At 57.3% G+C, this 6,902-nt stretch overlaps 1 protein-coding gene across 15 annotated transcripts in view; it reads left to right on the top strand.

Annotated features, from left to right (window-relative positions):
* Positions 1-1,039: 1,039 nt before the first annotated feature.
* The window catches only part of HDAC5 (histone deacetylase 5), a 37,277-nt gene continuing 31,414 nt past the window's right edge, over positions 1,040-6,902 (top strand). For 5 of the 15 annotated variants that reach the window (XM_082706325.1, XM_082706321.1, XM_082706320.1 and 2 more), the window contains exon 1: positions 1,413-1,569. The gene's annotated coding sequence lies outside the window, so the exon portion shown is untranslated. Of the gene's footprint in view, positions 1,570-6,902 lie in introns of all 15 variants that reach the window. The other 10 variants (XM_082706332.1, XM_082706330.1, XM_082706322.1 and 7 more) reach the window with 5 other exon arrangements.

Genomic DNA, 6,902 nt, shown 5'->3' with positions numbered 1-6,902 from the left:
CTTTGTAAGTATCCTAAAGTTGGGAAGCCACTTTTCCGGGTCAGATACAGATTTCAGTGACAAACTGGAAAGGCTTTAAGCCCTTCTATTAGATTTGTGTTCCAAAAGGGTCACTCTGGCTTTGGAAGGGCCCTGGGATGGAGGCAGGAATGGACATAGAAATGTCTCAGGCCAGGGATGATTTGGTTTAGACCAAGCCGGGGGAGGGCTGGTCGTGGGGGGGGGGGTCGTGGAGTGGCCTGAGTCATGAGATATTTTGTAGGAACAACCTTTAAAATTCATTACAGAAATATTTATTTCATTTACTTTTTCTGATTAAGTAATACATGATCGTTGCAAAATTTCAGATATATACAAAGATGAAGAAAGCAAAAGGTAAATATTTTGGTATATATTCTTTTAAGCTTTTAAATATACATATGTATTCAGACATTTGGATCTAATTTGTTGTTTTTTACAATAATGGAACAATTCTGTAATACCCGATTTTCAAGAAAACAATGTATCATGAACATCTTTCAGGTCCATACAGACGTGTATATATATATACGATCTGGATGATATTCTGCTGAGTGTGCGTACACTAGTTTATTTGCCAATCCCCTGCTGGTGACTATTCGTGTTGTTTCCAACTTTTCCAACACCATTATAAACAACCTCTTTCCGTCTCCACTTATTTTTGAACACAATGCTTATTTCCTTAGGATCAATTTTTGTTAGTGAAATGACTGGGTCATTGACAAACTGTCTAGGTTTAATCACATATGTTCATACTGGGTCCTAAGGGGAGTTGTAGAGGAGGATGGCATCAGTCAGGAACCGGAAGTCTTCCTTTTGAAGGCCCTGAGCTGTTACAGCCATTCTCTGGCCTTTCCAGTCTTTTCTTTCCCTGGCATGGACGCAGTGTGTGCGGTGGCATCTGGTGGCTTCAAGACCGGCCCCAGCCATCCGACCCCAGCCCAGCCCCCTAGGTGGGGCCTTCCGCGGCCCTCCCAGTCCCTAGGAATCCATCCCTAGTTGCCCTCCCCCATCGCGGGAGGACGTGTTAGGGAGAAGCTTAGGCAGGCAACGATTGCACCATCCACGGTTTGAAAGGAAGTAGAGGAAGCGCAGGGAGGAAAGTCGAGCGTCCCAAAGGCCAGGACCCAGCAGCCGGACCAGGTCCCCAGCAACGCTCCTTCCACCACTCCTCGCGGGGCTCGGACCTCTGGCCTTCCACCCCCTCCCCAGCCCTGCCCTTCGATGAGTGCCGGCCCTTTAAGAAGCTGTCACGGTGGCGCTGCTGGCCCCGCCCGGCGGGGAGGGCCGAGAGGGAGGGGAGGAGTTGGTGGTGGCTGAAGCTGGGGCGGGCGGGGAAGGAGCGGGGGGGGGGGGTCTGGGTCTATTTTTAGCTCCGGGTCGGGTCACGTGACGGGAGTGACGTCTCCGAATGTTGTTGTTGGTGGCGGCGGCGAGCGGAGCCGGAGGAGCCGCCGCAAAGATGGAGGAGCCGTCGAGGAGGCGCTGCCGCTGCTGCCGCCGCCGCTGCTGCCGCCGCCGCCCGCGAAGCCGGAGCTCGAGCCGCAGGGGGTGAGCGCGCCGCACCAGCCCAGATCCCATCTCCCCCGGGTCCCCGCGACGCGAGGCGGCGCCCCCTCCTCCTGCCGTCGCTGCCCGCGGGCTCCCCGCGCGCGCGCGCGCCCGCGCCCCCCTTGCTTCCTCCCGGCGCCCGGTGCCAGCCGGCGCCCCCCGAGAGCATCGCCAGCCCGGGAGCCGGGACTCGGGGTATTGCCCGCGCCCCTCCACGCCCCTCCCGTGCAGGGGCGCGTTCCCTGCAGGTGAGGGAGGGGCCCGCCTTCCCGCGACCCGCACCCTCAAACGGCCCGGAGCCTGGCGGGGGCTGCCTGATTTGCCCCTTCCCGGGCCGCGCGTGTTGCGTTGCAGAGCGATCTGAGCCCTGCACCCGGATTCTGTGCAGACCCCTCTTCGCTGGACACTCCTTTCTTGGTACTCTGAGGTGAGGGGCGCTGCCCACCCCACAGCGCTTCCACCCAGACCTAAGAACGCATCCTTGATTTTGTGTCCTTGACTTCTGTGCGTGAGGAGGGGGCCTGCGGGCCCACCTTACTTCTCTTTCCCATTATTCTCACCCCTTCCCCGGTGAGGCGTTATTGCGTTTGCTCCCGCCCTCTTCTCCGTCTGACACCCTGGAGCCAGGGAGAGGTGAAAGCTCCCCTCCTTCCTGTCTGGGGTGGATGCCCCCAATTTTTAATCCTGGGTCCGTGTCTCATAAAGGCAGGGACACTGCTTGTGCCTTTCAACTTGAGGGGGGCTGCTTCCCTACCCCGCCCTTCTCTGTGGTGGGGGGTGGGGGTGGGGGGGGGAGAGGGGGTGATGAACGCTGGCTTGGCCATAAGTAATTAATTTGGGAGTCTGGTTGTTGTGGGGCAGGGAGAAGTGGGGAAGGTGGGGGTGCCCCATTTGGGGTAAGAGGTGACCACCTGATGCCCCCACTGTTGGCCTTCTGAAACGACCTGTGTCTCCAAGAGGAAGGGTAGCAGCTGCAGTTACTTTTGAGGGGGTGCTCAAGAGACCCACCACTCCTGATGGTGACCACTGTGCTTCTGGGACCTGGAATTCGTTTTGGTGATTGGGGTCGATGATGGTGATGATGGGGTCACCTGGGAGGGGAGGAAGGTGCCAGATGGGAGGAACAAAAGAAGGCAGAGGTTGGGAGATCCAGGAGTCTTGGCCAGAGGTGCTCCTGACTGTATTGCCCTGCAGGACTGGAGCGTGGGGTGGGGGGGTGGGGGCTGGGTCCTGCCCTGGTCCGGTTTGGGTTCAGAGGACAGAGGTAGAGAGGGTCCTTGATCCGAGTTCCAGGCACCAGGGTCCCTGAGATGAGGGGGGTAAGTTGAGAGGCTGGGCTGGGCTGGGCTGGTGAGTGAGCCATGTTGGGGGCTGCTCCCTTTTTCCAGTCTTCTTTCCTTCCTCTCCCTCCTAAACACAAAGCTTGGACAATCGTAGTTTGCCCCTGCCCCTTTTGAATCCTCTCTTTGCTGTGTCTCCCCTTGGAGTTAAATCTGACCTATTTTGACAGGGCAGGTAGGGGTCTTTCTGAGTTAGAGGGGTGGGCCCCCAGTATCCCCACTCTGTCCGGTATGGGTGCCTGGGATCAGAGAGACACGTACCAGGTGCAAGTTACTTGGGGGCAAGGCTGGAGGACATGTTTTCCCTGTGCCAGCCTTCCCTTCCTCCCCAGTATATCCTCGGGGAGTAGCTGGGCCGAGTAATGGGGGTGGGGGGGTATCACATGCCCCACCCACTCCAAGTAGCTGCAGAAACAAAGGTTTGCTTTTCCTTCCCTAGGGGTGGCATCCTAGCCCAGTGTTTGGAAGTGGGGCCTGGGGATGGGGGTGGGGGTTATAGTTTGTGTTTCTCCATAAGGGGGAGGGGGAATCAGCTTTCGGAGCTTGGGGGGAGTGCAGTCGGTGCCTAAGTACCAGCTGCTCTTTAATAATTAATTCTTCCTACTCACATCCCTTTGAGGAGGGATGTCTGGAACACAGCATCAGGCTCAGCCAGCCTGCTAGAGGACGCACTCCTGGGGGGGCGGGGGGAGACTGCGAGGGGGGGCGGTTCTTGGCATTTTGGGAGCACTGTCGCTTGCTCATGAATGAAAACCTGATGCAGCCCATGAGGGGGCCTATTGTAGTCGACTTTGGCTAATTAAACTTTCTCTGCCTTTCTTCTCCCCTACCCCACCTCACCCCAGCCCCCGCCCCAGCCCTTTTTGAATGGGGACCCTGTCTGGTAGTGCTGGGGAGGGGGTATGGGTCTGCCTGAGGTTTTAGGGCAAACAGACCCGGTCTCTGCCCTCTGCCTCCACCTCCTCCCTCCCTCCCCTCTCATTCCCCCCTCCCCTTTTTTTTCTAGAAATAGCAGCCTCCTCCATCTGGCTTGTGCAGATGCCTGGAGCTGCGTCTGAGCAGACAAACAGAAATGGGCCGATTGCAAAAATGAATTTGTCAGCCTGGTGCCTTTTTTCCTTTCCTGTTCTCTCCCCATTCCCTTAGTTTGAAGCCTGGACATCCAAGTCAGCACCCCCTCCTGGCTCTGATAATCCTGGGCTACTGGTGGCCCTGCCCGAGGGAGGTACCAGGTGGTGGAAGCTCTCTGGCTGGGAAAGTGATCTGTTCTGGTCCCAGGCAGGAGGGGTTGAGATGAGAGGTCTTTTGTGCCTTGGATGGGATGTGTGGGTTTGCACCTCTCTGATGAGGTCTTTGTCACAGATCTCCGATTCTGGGCAATCTCAGTTCCCAGGGTTTGGTTCAGATGGCTCCCCAGGCCATCTGTGACCTGGGGAGGGGACCCCAGGCTGCAGTGCTCAGGGCTGGGGAGAAAGCTGCCTGGTGGTGCTGGAGTCCAGGTTCCAGAGAGGCCCTCGGAGGGACACCTGATTCCCCAGGAATGCTGAGGGAGTTTTTCAGGGACAGATACCTGCGGGGCAGCTCCGTGAACTTGTGGCCTTTGGGTCCTTACGCTGCTGCATGTCTCCCTTACTTGTCTGCCCTTCTCCTCCCACTTTCTGCCAGAGTTTTTATTACTCATGAATGGGGTGGGCGTGGGGGATTGCCCTACCCCCACCCCATGTCTAGCCGGGAGCTTGTAGGAGGAGATGTACCCTGTTTCCTTCATTCCGTGCCATTGTGGCTGGAGGTCTGACCACAAGAGCTGATGGGATGGGGACTGGGCTCTGGGGGGTCTGCCTGCTTAGGAGTCATGGAAGCCAAGCTGCTCACTGGTTTGGCATCTACCTGTGCTGTCATCCAGCAGTGACATGGCCCTTGGCCCCTGAGTGCCCACAGAGACCCTCCTATGACTGTAGGCAACAGCGAAATTTTGGCAGCAGAGTAGGCACCAGAAAACCAGATTTAACCATCCCCCTGTCCTTTTTCCCCCTTTATGCCCCACCCAGACAAGAATCTGTACCTGTCCTGATCAGGCAGTGAACTCTGCTTTGTCTCCCAGAGAGGCCCCTGTTCATTCAGGAGGCCTGATAGAGGTGTTGGCAGACACCCCGCGCTGTGGGGTGAAGGGGGGGGCAGGGGTCCTGCTGTGTCCTACAGAGCCGGGGGAGGAGCGTGGCCTAATTGAATCCCGAGCCAAATGGAGTTCTAGGAGCCCCTCCCTTCCTCTTCTCTGTGGAGGGTGGTAAAGATGATGGAGGGGGCGTCAGAGTTGATCTTAACTTCCATTTTTGTACCATTGAGACTCTGCCCCTTCTCAGCGCCCTGCTGTGGAGGCGCCTTTCACTAAGGAGATGGGCTGGGCCACTCAGGCTGCTGGGAATCGTGGGAATTTCTGAACCTGTGTTCCCCAGCCCACGGGAAAGGGTGTGAGCAGGACTGGGCGCCAGCCTTGGGGTGGGCACGGGCTGAGCCGCCTGCCCACGCGGGCCCTGCCAGGGCACCAACAGCCCCACCTGCCACATTCCTGAGCTTGGCCTGAGCCCTGCACAGCCTCTTTTGTCCTTGCCCCATACCTGTGCCTGCCAGGAGCAATTCAGCCCCTTCTCTCTGCCTCCTCCTAACTCCCTATCTGAGTGCACCTTTCTCTGCTACTGAGGCCCAGCCTTGTGGGTGAAAGCAGGGGGCAGCAGGCCTAGGAAGGCTTGAGGTCTTCTGTGCATGTGTACGTGTGTGTGTGTGTGTGTGTGTGTGTTCGTGTTCCTGTGTCCCAGCCATGCCTGACTCCCTAGCTACTGGCTCCAAATGGACCGCACTCCTGGGAATCTTTGATGAGAATGTAAGGCTTATTAACAATAGTGAATCCTGCCAGGAGGTGGGGTTTTGGGGGTGGGGAGTGGAGAGCTGATTGCCCCTCCCCAGCTGGGGGAGCAGAGTCTGGGCTTACACATTTCACTCCTTTCAGCCTCACTGGATCACTCCTGCTACCTCACTTTATCACTGGGTTTTGGAGGGCCTGCCTTCATCTGGAAGAGAATGAATGAGGTCATGTCTGGGGTGGTTCACGGGCCATTCAGGGATGGGCCCAGGTGGGTTCAGGCGTAGCGTCTGAGGCTGGAAGGCTAACCATGGGGCCAGGGGGAGGCGAGGAGCTGGAGGAGTGGGACAGGTTGGCAAACTCACGGTCCTGTAATACTGGGATATCCCCCACTACTGTACTGGTCTGGGCAGATACACCGTTGACACCTTTGTACAAACTGGGAAAAGGTGTCCTTTATTTTGGGTGGTCTCAGCCTGGATGACCCATGGCTTGGCAGGCAAAGCCAAGGCTGGTGTTCAGAACTCCTTGCACAGGGCACTGTCTGTCCAACACACACAAAGCCCTGGGCTTGGGTCCTGGACCCCAGTCCGGGGAGTGTTGGATGTGGAGTACGTGTCTCTGCCTTTCTAAATTCCTGGAAACAGCATGGGTTATGGGTAGAAGAGAGGTGGTTACCTTCTTCCCTGGACTCGGTGTTGAATGGGGGAAACCAAGACAGAAGCCTATCACAGTTCCCGAGCTGGGCGGCACGGGGCTTAGGGAAGAAGGAGAAAGTGGCACTCCGCCTGAGGGTCCCCACCCAGGCAGCTGGGGCTGGGAGAGCAGTGTCTCCCTGACCTTCTTCCCGGGACTCCAGCCCCGTATCTTCCCACTGCCACAGACAAGAGTTCAAATCTGCCTGTGCTTTTCTCCTTTTGTGGACACCCAGTCCCATGTCAGGCACCCAAGCGGGTCTGTAAGGTCTTCCCACCTGGCTGTGGACACTGTCACCTGAAAAGGATTTTGGGTGTGGCTCCTGTAGCCATTTCCCTTTCCTTGAGTGCTGGCAGCCTCACAGTTAAGAGAAGCAGCCAGGGTCTGGCCAGTGCTGCTGCTTTCCGCTGCCCCCCACGCCCCCCCCAAGCCTGGGACAG

This window comes from Mustela nivalis (genome assembly GCF_964662115.1).
Source record: "Mustela nivalis genome assembly, chromosome: 17".
In the NCBI taxonomy this organism is placed as follows: domain Eukaryota; kingdom Metazoa; phylum Chordata; class Mammalia; order Carnivora; family Mustelidae; genus Mustela; species Mustela nivalis.
Note: the sequence above shows the minus strand (reverse complement) of the source record. Positions and strands in the feature narration are given on the sequence as shown.